This window comes from Pseudorca crassidens, chromosome 4, assembly GCF_039906515.1.
Source record: "Pseudorca crassidens isolate mPseCra1 chromosome 4, mPseCra1.hap1, whole genome shotgun sequence".
In the NCBI taxonomy this organism is placed as follows: Eukaryota; Metazoa; Chordata; class Mammalia; order Artiodactyla; family Delphinidae; genus Pseudorca; species Pseudorca crassidens.
Window position 1 is genome coordinate 38,928,663 of NC_090299.1, and position 14,076 is coordinate 38,942,738.

The 14,076-nt window shown below is 41.3% G+C and overlaps 1 protein-coding gene across 1 annotated transcript in view; it reads right to left on the reverse strand.

Moving 5' to 3' along the window:
* The window catches only part of HS3ST1 (heparan sulfate-glucosamine 3-sulfotransferase 1), a 63,160-nt gene that overhangs the window by 17,504 nt on the left and 31,580 nt on the right, over positions 1-14,076 (reverse strand). The window lies entirely within an intron of this gene.

Sequence of the window (14,076 nt, forward strand, 5' to 3'; positions counted from 1 at the left end):
CAATCTTGCAAAAGGCTTTAAATGCCACATTTAAAAAGCAAAAAGCAAGCTTACCTGCCATCAATGGGCAGCCATCAAGGTTTGTGAGTGGGAAATAATTAATACCCCTCCAAAGATCACAGTCAACATAGATAACTTGAACTCCATGCAAATGCCAGCTAGCTACAGAAATGGAGCTCCCAACACCATCCACTTGCTTTCTGCATAGAGGTTCCCATCCCTTTATTTACTGACTTTTATCTAAACCTCAAAAACACATTTGTGTTTATTAATGACTGTCTATAGTATATCACAATTGTGACATTTGAAAACCTGAAGTCATTTGAATTATGACATTGCCAAGGAAACAACAAATTCCTTTACATTTGAAAGCTTCCCAATTCTATCTGCCCCCATGGTGTTGGAACAAGAGCTTAAGGGTTTTCAAACTCCAAGCATGTTTCATAGGAAGAGGAACCAAGCATGAAGTATTTCAAACATTAGCTGTTGTTTTTTTTTTTTTACACTATGAATATGTCAAGGTCTTCAACAGGAAAGGTCCATTGTCTCTAGTGTAGTGATAGTAAAATACATAATGTGATATGATTATGCACACTTTAAAATGATGCATGTGCAGGACAGGGATGAGAGCAGAGCAAAAGGGAAGACAGACTCAGTGCTGTATGATGGGGAGAGTTGGATGCAGGGTGAGACAGTCCTGGCTCAAACCCCAGCCTCAGTGTCCTCTCCTCTAAGGAATCATTGTCAAGGTTCAAGGGGACAGAATATACCAAAGACATTAATGCTGAATCCAAGCAAGATCTCATTTACATGCAATCTAAAACCATGGTGTCATGAACCCTACTGACTTGATTACAGGGTCTCATTTCCTCTCATCAGCATCTTCCAATTCTTTATTGGATCCCCAAAAGGAGTATATCATACACTCACAGTTATCAACTAGTTACCACAGCCTGGTCGGTTGTTTGTCTGGTTAAGCTTAGGTTGTATCATATAATGTAAGGTTTCTACAATAGCGACACCCCTGAATCTCAAGGGCTTGACACCAACTGTCTGTATGGCTGGGGAGGAAAGGGCTGGGATGTGGACACTGGCCTCCCCCCAATTCAGAGTCACGTTTTCACTGGATCCTAAGAAAACCTTGCTCCACCCAGAATTCCACAAAATCTCCCATGAAATCAATTCCTTCATCTACCCTCTTCCATGTCTCCTCTCCTGCATGCAAGTCTCAGAAAACAAACTTTCAAACACCACTTCCATCTCTCCAATGATAAGGTATGGTTTGCAGAACATTCTAAATCCATTTCCTCTCACTAGTCCCTTGCCAGGCTCCAACTCTAGACCAAGACAGCCTAACTTAGCCACTCACACCTCACCAGTGACTGACCAAGATAACATGTGAAATAGAAAATGGATTTGCATTTCTAAACCCATGCTGAAATCCTGTCTCTAAATCCTATCAGGATGGAGGGGTGACTTTTCAAGAAATAAGATTTGTAAATAGATGCTCTCAGGACAGAGGCAACAAAGTTGTCCTCCAGTTTCCTCCTCTAAGAGCATAACAAGATGGTTATGGCTTTTAAGTGATTATTTTTCTGGCTTCTACCCAGGACAATTTCAAAAATTTAAGGTACTAATTTCAGCCAGAGCAGCCTGTTACTTAAAATCTTGGCACAAAGAAGAAGAAGAAAAGACAGAAAAAGGAAAAAGAAAGAAAGGAAAATGAAGGAAGGAAGGGAGGGTGAGAAGACAACCCTTTCTTCTTTTTCTTACCTAGGAGAAATTATAGCATTCTAGAACTTGTCAGGAACATAAAGATCATCTAGTTCTATGACCTTTTGCAAAGAAGGAAATCTGAGGCTCAGAGAGATGAAGATATGTATCTAAAACCACAGAACCAGTGAATGGATGAACTGAAATTTTGTACAGCAATTTCCACAGTCCCCTGTTGCCTAGATAAACAACAGCTTAGGTAAGAGGTGATTTTCTGGCCCAAATTTGAATTGCAGAATCCAGCCTCCCATTTGTATAATGGTACTTTATTTTTATGCTCGGAGAACAGCGCTTGTTTGAGCTCCTGGCCACCCGCCAGAGGAGCTGGGCTCTGGACAGGCATCATGGGACTGCAGTGAATGGGAGGGAGGCGCCCAGCTGGGAGGAGAATCTTGGCTCTCTACTGAGGAGTGTGTAGGAATCCTGCACAAGAAACTATTGAGAAATCCCTTTAGGATGGTAAACAACATCAAGTGCAGAATTGTAGGCCAGGATGAAATACTGATGTGAGCAAACAGTCAATTAAAAGCCCTACTTTGTTACTCTCTTTGTTCTTCCTTCTCTTCTTCCACCTCCTCCATCTCTTCCCTACCTTCCTCCTCCTCCTTCTTCTTCTTCTTTTTCTCTTTCTTTCATAAACACTGAGGTGACTTATACTTTCATGTATCTAAACCTTAGCTCTTTAGACATCTACTTTACATAGAATGTATGGTGGTAGAGTGTAGAGAAACTGTGTGTGTAACTGAGGTCTTTGCCAATCCTTCACTCTTCTTCTAGTCACTAATCAGTAAGCTTGTGCTGCTCTGAACAGATACAGTATATAGAGCATGGAACTGGGGGTCAAATAGACTCTGTTCCAGTCTAGCTGTGTGTCATTGAGGAAGTGATTGGATGTCTCTGATTCCCACTTTCCACAGCTGACCATAGGGACAAACACAGACCACAGGAAATCATGAGGGTGAAGTATGAGATGCATTCCATCCCTTCATTCTCTACCTGTGAGAGATCTTCAAAATTTGTCCCCCTTTTCTCCCTGGGGTAAATTTCTATGTGACAGATTTGAAAGATCATTTGTTCATTCATTCACTAAGTGTTAACAGTAGGGCTCAGGCACTGTTCTGGCTCTGAGGGTTCAGGAATAAACAAAAGATGCGAAGTCCCTACTCTCATGGCGCTGAGATTCTAGCAGGGGAGGGCGGTAAACCAACACCAAAAGAAAGCTTCATGATGGAAGAAACTTTACTTTTTATCTACTGTGGCATTCCCTGTCCTGTGAACAGTGCCTTGCCCACTAGATGCTCAGCTAATATCCATGGAATAATTGAACAAATTACATTTGGCACAAGAAAACTGAAATAAGAGAGATGAGTAAAATATATATATTTAACCTACAAATAAATGTATATCATCTCCAGTAATGATCAGTTCTATGACAGACCTCTAGAGCCCTGTGGTAAGCTGAATAATGACCCCCAAAGATGTCCACACCCTAATCCTCCAGAGTCTGTGAATATGTCACCTTCCACAGCAAAGTGACTTTGTGGATGTGATTAAGTTAAAAATCTTGAGATGAGGAGATTATCCTGGGTTATCTGGGTGGACCCATTATCTGGGTGGACCCAATGTCATCACAAGGACCCTTGTAAGAAGGAAGCAGAGATCACCTGAATAAAAGGTGAGGTGATATGGGCCTGCTCGTCAGGGAATGAGGACAGTCTCTAGAAGCTAGAAAAGAAAATTAAATGGATTTTCCCCTCAAACCTTCAGAAGGAATGGGTCCTTGACCACAGTTTGATTCTAGCTCACTGAGACTGATTTTGGACTTCTGAGTTCCAGAACTTTGAGATAATAAATACACATTGTCTTAAACAATTAATTAAGTTTACACTAATTTGTTATAGCTTCCATAGGAAGCAAATATAAGCACCTTGATGGGTCTTCTGGCTTGACCTAAATCCACATGTAGGTGAACAACCCGTTCCTATACAAGGCAGACACTCTGATTACATACATCATCTGCTTTTGCTTGCTAAGGAGCTTTTTTTTTTTTTTATCATTTATTTCCAACTGTTTGGTCAGTTAGGCTCAACTCATTAAGGGAAATTTTTGTCAAACAGAGCTGACAGAGTCATGGGCTAATTTTCACTCCAGAGAGACCTGACTGATGATGCTGAGACCCCAAGTTTGTGATGTTGAACATTTCACAGGTAGATTGGGAACAATACAATTTAGAGAGGCAGTAATGTACTTCTCAGGATGGGAACAATACATTTTAGAGGCAGTAATGTACTTCTCAGGATGGGAGGAATTGAAAACTGTGTACAGTAGCTTAAATTAGAACTGTAAATAGTTTATTTTGTCTGAAGATAAGTCATAAGTTAGGTACATGAAAAGTGGGGGTAATTAGGTCTGCTTTACATTAAGTATCATGTTTATTTTCCATCTATAAACTGATAAATAATGCAGTGATTGGAAACTAGAATTGTCATGCAATTGTTGGTGACGCGTGAAGTTAACACTTTATGAAGGTCCTTCTGCATAAACTGCAGATGAATTAGGAACATAGCTGACTTGCTTGCAATTAAGTAAAAAGTTAATATAGAACCTAAGGTTGGATTTGTGTCCTTTTCTATATGTATCTATATCTATATCTGTGTGTGTATATATATATATATATATATGGTAAGAAATATAACAAAACATAAATTTTAACCATCTTAAGTATACAATTCAGGAGCTTTAATTAAATTCAAAATGTACATCAGCCACCACTGTCTATTTCCAAAACTTCGTCATTACCCCATTGGAAATTTTATGTTTATTAAATAACAATTCTTCATTTCCCCCTCTCTCTTCAGCCCCTGATCACCTCTAATTTACTTTCTGTCTCTCTGAATTTGGCCATTCTAGTTATTTCATATAATTGGAATCATACAATATTTGTTCTTTTGTGTCTGGTTTATTTCAGTCAGCATAAAGCTTTCAAGGTTCATCCATGTTGTAGCATTCATCAGGATTCATTTGTTTCCACGGCTGAATAAATTTTCATTGTATGGATAGACCACATTCATTTATCCAGTAATCTGTTTATGGACACTTGAGTTGTTTCTACCATTTGGTGATTGTGAACGAGAGTAAGACTGGACTTTAATAAATAGATGGTCATGGCTAAAATATCCCTTGAAATTTAAAACCCTTTCCAGTTTCCTTTTCAAATTTGCCATACCCCCTGGGTCGGGGGGTGGGGGGAACTAAGCAGGACACTGTACATTGGGAGATGGGAGAAACTGGATTTTAAAGGAATGATTTTGGTACAGATGAGAGAAATGACAGTTAATTGAAAAACAGTCATTTTATGTCCTTGGCAAATAGTTAGGAGCCTTCTTTATCAAAACAGGTAAATTTACAAACTATTTAGTGGACTATATTTTCTTTCTAAATTACCTTTAATCTGCATCTGTCATGTATAGAAAAGAAAGAAACAAAGAGGCCATTCAAACTTATCTTCTTCATTATTTGAATATTTCAGGAAAACAAATAGACTTTTATTATTCAGATAATTGTCTCAAAAGCTTTGTTTGCTTGTCAGTGGCCTGGATTTATGTGAATGTTTATGTTTAGAGGCACAACAAGTTCTCACTGATTTTGGATGTGTTGCCCTTGATGTTCATACTGGGCAGTGATACCCCAAGGGCTGTTCTATTCCAAAAGCCAGTTCTTTATTGCAGACCCTTTGGAGGGGTCCACAAAGAGGGTATTAAAAGAACAATGGGGCTTCCCTGGTGGCGCAGTGGTTGAGAGTCCACCTGCCGGTGCAGGGGACACGGGTTTGTGCCCCGGTCCGGGAAGATCCCACATGCCGCGGAGCGGCTGTACCCATGAGCCATGGCCGCTGAGCCTGCACGTCCGGAGCCTGTGCTCCGCAACGGGAGAGGCCACAACAGTGAGAGGCCTGTGTACCACATAAAAAAATAAATAAATAAAAAATAATAAAATAAAATAAATTAAAAAAAAAACATTCGTGAAAAGAACAATGAATGCACATGTGTGAATGCCTACTATGCACCTGGCTGTGCTCTTGGCCTTTAAGATAAGTAAATAAAAGACTGTGCTCTTGGCCTTTTACTTAAGAATTCCTTAAATAAAATCTTATTCCCATTTAACATATGAGCAAACTGAGCCTCTAAAATAGTTAATCAAATTTGTCTAGTATTACTCACAACTAAAGTCAAGATTTAAAACCTAGTTTTCTTACTGGGAAGCAGGTAAACAGATAAACAGAGGGGAAAAAAATGTAAATCACAGCTGAGGTGGAGTCCTTAATTGTGTGGAAAATGTAAATTGTTATTAAAAATAGAACTTCCAAATTAAAGAAAGTAGAAATGGACTCTGCCATGCATTCTTTTCTGAATGTTATACACAGTTTCTAATATGCAGTGTTAAATGTCTCAGCAACTTTCTTTCTTTTTTTTTTTTCAGCAACTTTCTTTTGTGTTTGACAGATTTTCTAAGATGTTCTGTAGGTTTGCCTACATTAGAGGACAAAATTTTCCCTGCTGACCAGAGTCCACAATTTGTTCTAAGTATATCTTTTTCTCATGTGGTTTCATTGGGCTATAATAAAAATACAGTATAAGCAACATGGAACAAATGATTCATGCAAAATCACTTAACACCAACACATGTGATCAAAAGATTGGACTGAAAATAGGCAAATGCTTTAGGTCAAAATTGCTGAAATTACATAGTAGGCCCAAGGACTTGTAATAATGATAGCTTACATTTGTATAATGGACTCTAAGGTTCATGAAAGCTCATACCTATATTAATCTCCCTTTTAAATATGACCAAAAATCCATTAAGTAGGTGTTCTGTCCATTTTATTGTCAAGGAACAACCAAGCATGAGAGCCAGTCCCCCCAGTGAGCTACACCTCCTATTATTCAGCTCCTTATGTAGTACTTTCCTACAGAATCTGGGCTGGCCCCATTGGAACAACACAATGTAGCAGTAGTTTCATGATGTAACACTTGCAACTTTTACTTCGTTCTTCTAGAACAATCACTCTCATGGGAAAGTCAGGTACCATATAAAACATTCCACCAATGACCTTAAGTCTATCATGCTATAAGGAAGCCCAAGTTGGCCACATGGTGTGTGTGTGTGTGTGTGTATGGGGGGAGGATGCCCAGCCAGCCCCCAGGCATTTTAGTCATTCCAGCTGAGGCATCAAACATGTAAGGAAAGAAGCCATCTTGGACCTCCAACACAGTCCAGCCTTCAGGCAACTTCAGTCCTAGCCACCATCTGACTACAACTGGGTGAGCACCCAAAGAAGAACTGGCCACCCACAGAACCGTGAGTGATAATAAATTGTTGCATTAGGCCACTGAGTTTTAGAGTAGTTTGCTACACAGCCACAGGTAACTGTAATACCACGTCTATGTAGCTTTTATTGTTTTTCCCATTGCACTAAAAGCACCGCTAAATGAAAACTTTAATCAGCCACTCTCACCTAGATATCAGCTTCCTGCAAAACACTGTGAGGCACTGGTTTCATAGGAAGTGCAGGCCTTCACCTGGGGAGCAAACTGTCTGGTGGGGAGTTAGACAAGTGATTAGACATCAAACATACAGTGTGGAAGGTATTAGGAAGTAGCTCTGAGTTCTCATATAGATTCAGCATGAACAGCGACTTGACTCCTCCAAACCTCACATCCTTCTTCCATAAAACAAAAAGATTAGCTTAAATGACTTCTAAGATCCATTTCAACTCTATCAATAGATAGGTATCAGCTGATGTTTACTCTCAGGTTGCTGAGTTATCAAAAAGATGTAATTTATTTTTTAATACACACACACACATTCATGTGTTGGAAAAATCTGAAACTATACAAATCAAAATGTTGACAGTGATTATTTCTGAATAATCTTACTTGAAGAAGCTGATTTTCGTATAATGGACATGTATTCCTTGGGTAGCAAAAAGTCATGCATTTTGTTTGTTTTCAAGAGAGAGTATAGAAAAGTGAGTATAAACTGAGAAGATCGCTAAAAAGTAGATTTAAGTTTTTGTATTAGTTTCCTATTACATAAAAAATTACTACAAACTCAGCAGCTTAAACCAACATACTTCTACTATCTCAGTTTCCATAAAACAGGAGTCCAAGCAGGCCCTCACTGGGCAACAGTCAAGGTCTCAGCCAGAAGTGTTTTCATCTGGAACTTGGGGCCCTCTTCCAAGCTCACAGCTTGCTGGAACACTTTGCAACTGTAGGACTACAGCTTTTGTTTCCTTGCTGGTTGCTGGCTAAGGGACACTTTCAGTATTGCTGGCCACTGCAATCCCTTGCTAGCCCTCTCACATAGCAGGTAACTTCTTCAAAACTAGTAGGAGAATCTCTCTCCCTCCCCAGTCTGCTAAGTTGGAGTCTTAGATAACCTGATAGGTCACATCCCATTATCCTTATTAATTATCCTTATCCATTATCCCATTAATATAACCTAATCAAGAGGGTATACATCCCATCTTATTTACAAGTCCTGCTCACATTGAAGAGGAGAAGATTACATGGAGTGTGTACACCAGGGGCTAGAAATCTTGGGAAGACATTCTTGAATTCTGCCTACTATGTCTTTTTGCTGATTTTTATCTTAAGTTCCTAATCTCTATTTTTTTCTTCTTTGTGCTCTAGCCTTTTTCATGGGCAGATATGTTGGAGAAAGGGTTCTCTTTTGCACTGAAAGGTAGGGTAGCCAGGAGGTTAAGTATGCTAGCCATGAAGACAGACAGCCCAGGGAACAGATCTGACACTGCTATTTACTAGCTATGTGACTTTGGGAAAATTACTTAATATCTCTGTGCTTTGGATTCCCCATCCATAGAATGAAGTTAATAGTAATATCTGTCTCAGAGGTTGACCTAAAGATAAAGTGAGATAATACACACCCAGCTTTCATTAATACTCAGTAATTATCCCATTAGCCTCTATAAGGGATGACACCAGTCATAAGATCTGAATTACTTTTCAATATTAGATGAATTTTTATAGAATTATGATCTCTTATATTTATACATTGGTCACTAACCATGCAATACTCATAGAACCTCTGTGAAGAAGGCATGATTTATCCTGTTTTGCAGAAAGTTACCAGAATTTCAGAGAAGCTAGGGAAATTGCCCAAAGTCACATAGCTATGAAAAATCTCCAAGTTCAGGACTTCAGAACCCAAGGCCAGTGTTTCATCCAGTGTGCCAATATGGAAAAGTGGAATGAGGCTTGTTCTCCATGACGCCCTGTGGTAAACTCATTTCTATTGGAGGAAGCTACGGGAATAGAGATTTAGTTACAGGAAGTGTGAATTTTAGTAGCCAATTTGGAGATGTAATGGGTTGCCTTAGAGAATACTGGATTCTCCACTAGTGCTATATTCAGGAAGTGTGGTTGTATAGTACTGCATAGTGGAGAGAGCTTGGGCATTAGAATGATTCATTTAGTTAATAAATATCTGCAACTCCTATGTCAAGCATTGTTCTATTTGCTGGGGATATGATGGTAAGGAAAAAACAATGAGCTTGGATTGATTATTTCCCTAGGGTTTTCTAAGGAGTAAATAAAGCAGTATATTGTGAAGTGCTAGCAGTGCCTGGCCCACAGAAGGTGTTCCCAGGAGGTCAGATCATGAAGCTGGGATATAGTAGAGGGGATTTTCACATCAGATTGACAACTGGGCTAGAATTACAATTCAATTCACAAACAAGTACTTTCTGTCTACCATGTGCCAGGCACTGTGCTAGGTGCCAAGTTGTTGCAACCAAGAGCAGAAAACATTCATGCACAAGCTCGAAATGAAATACTTATCAAACAATAGAGATACGATATCCTGTAACATAAGATAGCGTGATGCCCTTATATTTGTGAGAACCAGAAATCTTTCATGAAGTTAAAGTTTGATGTTGATGCATGAACACTATGTTGATAGTCTGATAAGCCAAAGAAGAGACAACTATTATACTTGGTAACAATTGTGTCTATTATTGTATTTAGCTCTTTTATGTGTCAGAGGATAAAACAGACTCATTCCTTATTGTCTGTTATTTAACTGGAAAAATTATAATAACCCTGTGGGCTGGTCATATTACTCATATGAAATATAGAGAGAATAAGACATGTATGCAAGTTTACTATCTTAGATTGTATGCCCTAGAGGCAAACCTGAGATGGGGATTCCTGTATTCTTGGGCAAGTCATTTACTAAGAATGGGATTACAGAAGAAATGGGTAACAAGGGGCACAGGATAAAGTAGAAGAAACTAAGCAAAAGTGTGGTTTCAGAAGTCTAGCCTCAGCCTGATCCCAGGAGGAGTTCTGGAGCATAAGTTGTACCATAGAGGTTGCCCTGCCCAGAGACCAGGAATCTGAGCTGCTTCCCCAAGACCCCACTCCACATCCCACATCAATCAAGTGTTACTCACAGGCAACCCCAAGGAGAGTAGAAAAGAAGGGTGGGCATAACTTCCCAGGTACCTCCAGGGAAGGCAGCAGCTGACAACTGAGAGAAATGCTCCAGAACACAGTACAGGGTGAGCTTTTAGTAGCCAACTCTTCTGATGGTGGGGAATGGGGACACTTCCCTGGTAAATGGGCTCTGGATGGTGCACCAACAGCAAAGGCTACAGTCCTGAAGCTGGGAAATGGATGGAGAAACCAAGGCAGTGCGTGCCTGCTGACTGTTTCAAAACCAGTTTTGGTCTACTTCCCAAAGTTCTAAATGCTCTTAACCACTAAGCCACATACCCACAGATTTTACAGTTTTTACTTATCTCATTGAATTCTCCCCCAAACAGAGTTAAGCACATTTACATTGAGAGAGAAATTGAGCTTCTGAGAATTTGAACCTAAAAATTGGTAGAGGTGGGATTCACATCCAGGTCTCCTGGCTCTACTTGATTTTTCTCTCAGGTCACCTAACTGGGAAACTTGAGGAAAATGGAGTAAAGATATTGATATCAGGATGAACTGAAGAACCAAGGCCATTTCTTACATCAAATTACTTCAGTCAAGCATCTCAATCAGGGACAGTCTGTAACTTTGGTCCTCACCCCTTGCTTGCCATTTGGAGAGCTCCATTGTGTTGCTTTGGTCTCTAGCTCAAGCTTAGACTTTCTAAATGAATATCTGCCGGTAAGGAACATGCTTTATCATGTGTCCCTTGTATCAGGTCCCAGCCACTCCTGGCTTGAAGGTGATCTGATATAACTCTCTCTGTGCATCCTGGCATTCTGGATGCCCATCATTCTTCCAAGCTCTGCCTAATAGACAGATGCCTATGCTTTATTTCTTCCTCCCCTGTCCCACAATTGCATAGACTACAAAGCAGCAGAGCGTGGACATTAGACCCTAAATTCCAGTTGTGGCAATCAATGGCTCTGGCATCGTGGGCAAGCCCTTTAGTGTCTGAGTTTGAGTTTCCTCCTTTGTACAATTAGTACTATGCCATTTCCTGCTTCTCAGAATTGTCACATGGATTAGAAGCAACCTATTTCAAATGCCAAGCACATAGCAGGTATGCAAAAAATGGTAGTTATTTTTATATGATAGATACACCTGCACAGGAGACAGAGACACATGGGTGCCTTCTAAGCAAGCTTCCACCACTTGGAAAGCAGATGTCAAGGCCACAGAGTGAGTTCCCAGTGTGCTTAACTCACTCCCATGACCAATAGACAGTCTCTTGCCTGCATCTCTCTACTTCCTTCCCCCTCTTTATCACCACTGTCATGATTCCTCAAGCTGCCCTTGTTCAGAATGCCCTGCTCTGGTTATGTCCTTTGCCTCCTGTACTCCAGCTCTATGGCAATTTCACCAAGACTTCCTGTGGAAAGAACAGGGTCCTGTGGCCCACAAGGTAAGTGATCTGGTTCACAGCTTGGCCGTGCAGCCTTCGGGAAGATTTCCCATCTCTTGCTACTCCTGAGTAATGAAACATGTCTCTGTCATCTCTCACTTTCTGTGTATGATCCTTAATTCCAACATTCCCCATCTCTGGGGCAACCATCCCCCTACCGTGAGTAGTATTCCTCTATTTATTCTAAAACAATGAGTGCAGGTCCATTTCTTATGCCCAGTTTAGTCCTCTCTATCACAGGGCTAGTTGATTTCTCCCAGGGATGTTCTTGAATTCAATGAGAATGACTGCACTGGTCAGTCTACACACAGTTAATACTACCTGTCTTTCTAGCCTTTCCATCCATTCCATGTGTGTCTTTTTGTTTGTTTTGTTTTGTTTTTAATTTAAACACAGAACAGCCTTCCTAGCCCTTCCATATTGCTGTTGTCGTTTTTAATTTAAACACAGAACAGTTAATGTCTATTCGTTCTTGCATTAACATTTTCCTACTCCTGAGATCTTAATACCATGCTAAGCACATAGTAGGGGCTCGAAAGAAAAATACAATTTTAATGCATACCTGAACTCTTGGCAGTGATCTCTGATTCCACCTCATTGCTCAGCAGGCACCCTGAGCAATGGCCTCTTCTGCTTCACACCTCCCTTCTGCTGAGTACAGCCTCCCAGGATTGAAAGGGCAAGGCACTCTGCTCAGAGGCACATAATCATTTTTGCTAAAATGGCAAATTTTCAGGCTGTGAGCTGATAACCAAAGTGTTACCAGGGTTTCAGCACTATCCAGTTCCTGGAGGATGGGAGGGGGCTGTCCTGACTCAGAAGCATCAAGTGAAGTGACTATTCCAAATATAATAGCTGAGGCCCTGCTCAACTGCCCTCAGCCACCTCTGGGAGGCTGTCATCCAGAGGCCCCCAGGCTGCCCCTGAGCCTGGATCAGTCCAGGCAGCAACCTCACTCCCTCAGCATCTCTCTCTTTGTTAACAGACTTAGTATTAGGTGTGTTTGGAGAGGGGTCAGGTGCCCATCTGGCTCCCGAGTCATTGCATTTGTCTCTCTGTGCAGGTGGTCTACTGCAGGACCTCCTCTGAATTTGACAGAGCTCAGATGAGATCTAAGTGCTTGGGCTAGGTCTGGAGCGACAGGCTCCTACTGCTTATCTCTTCCAAATGGCTGGCTCGGGTTGTACCATAAATAGATGAATAGAAATATTCATCTGACCCTTGACCCCTTGCCCATGGTGGACCCCATGAATGCATTTTTAGTCAAGACTCATACCTCCAAACCGACAATTATTGAATTTATACCTTCTGATCATTTTAAACTGGATCATCCCCTACCATCAGCTGTGTGAGCCGCAGCAGCTAGATGTGTCTCCAGTGCTTGGTCTTCCCCTCCTCCAGCCCCACCCACCACCTTTTGTCCCAACAGTGCAGGCTTTACGCACACCATCCTTATCAGGGAACAGACATGCATAAGTATTTTGCAAAGAGCACCCTCTTAGGAGTCAGAAAACACACCCTGGAGTCTCCACTCTGTCAGCCAATTCCTGGGCGAACTTGATAACTCAATTTCACCTTTGTTGGTCTCTCTCTTTTTTTTTTTTTGTGGTACGCGGGCCTCTCACTGTTATGGCCTCTCCCGTTGCGGAGCACAGGCTCCGGACGTGCAGGCTCAGCGGCCATGGCTCACGGGCCTAGCCGCTCCGTGGCATGTGGGATCTTCCTAGATTGGGGCGCAAACCTGTGTCCCCTGCATCGGCAGGCGGACTCTCAACCACTGCACCACCAGGGAAGCCCAGCCTCTCACTTTTTCAGTCTTGAATGAGTGTGATAAAAGTAAGATCCAATGATGTGCTACAGAGAGAAACACTCTGCAAATGGCAAAGTACCATGTCAACAGGAAACCTGCTATATTTCTGCCACACCCTCTGGGGAGTTGTTTGTTTAATGACAACCTTAATAAAGGAGGAGAGATGACATTCTCTGCTGTCTGTGCAAGGCCCAGGCTGGGGCATGGGCCATGCTAAGTTCAAGCCAGGGTGCAGCTGCAAAGCACAACCAAGGTGACTCATTTCCCTGATAGCACTGCTGAGAGAACTTCAGGCTCATTCTTGCCCTCTTCCTCTGGCTCAGGCTCACCTCTTGGGGTGGAAGACATTTGGCACCAGGGAAGGAATATGTCAGGAAGAACTATCTCTGAGCCTGGGCCTTTCCATTTGAATTTAGAAAAAATTGTGTAGGAAAAAAAAAAAAAACCAACTCAAAAACCCTGTGCTTTGGCTTTAAGTGGACTCTGAGCTCTGGCTTATAGCCAGTGTGAACTTGCGCGAGTTCCTTATGTTCTTCATGCCTATTTCTTCCTCTTTGAACTTGCTGTAATAATTCCTTCTTCCT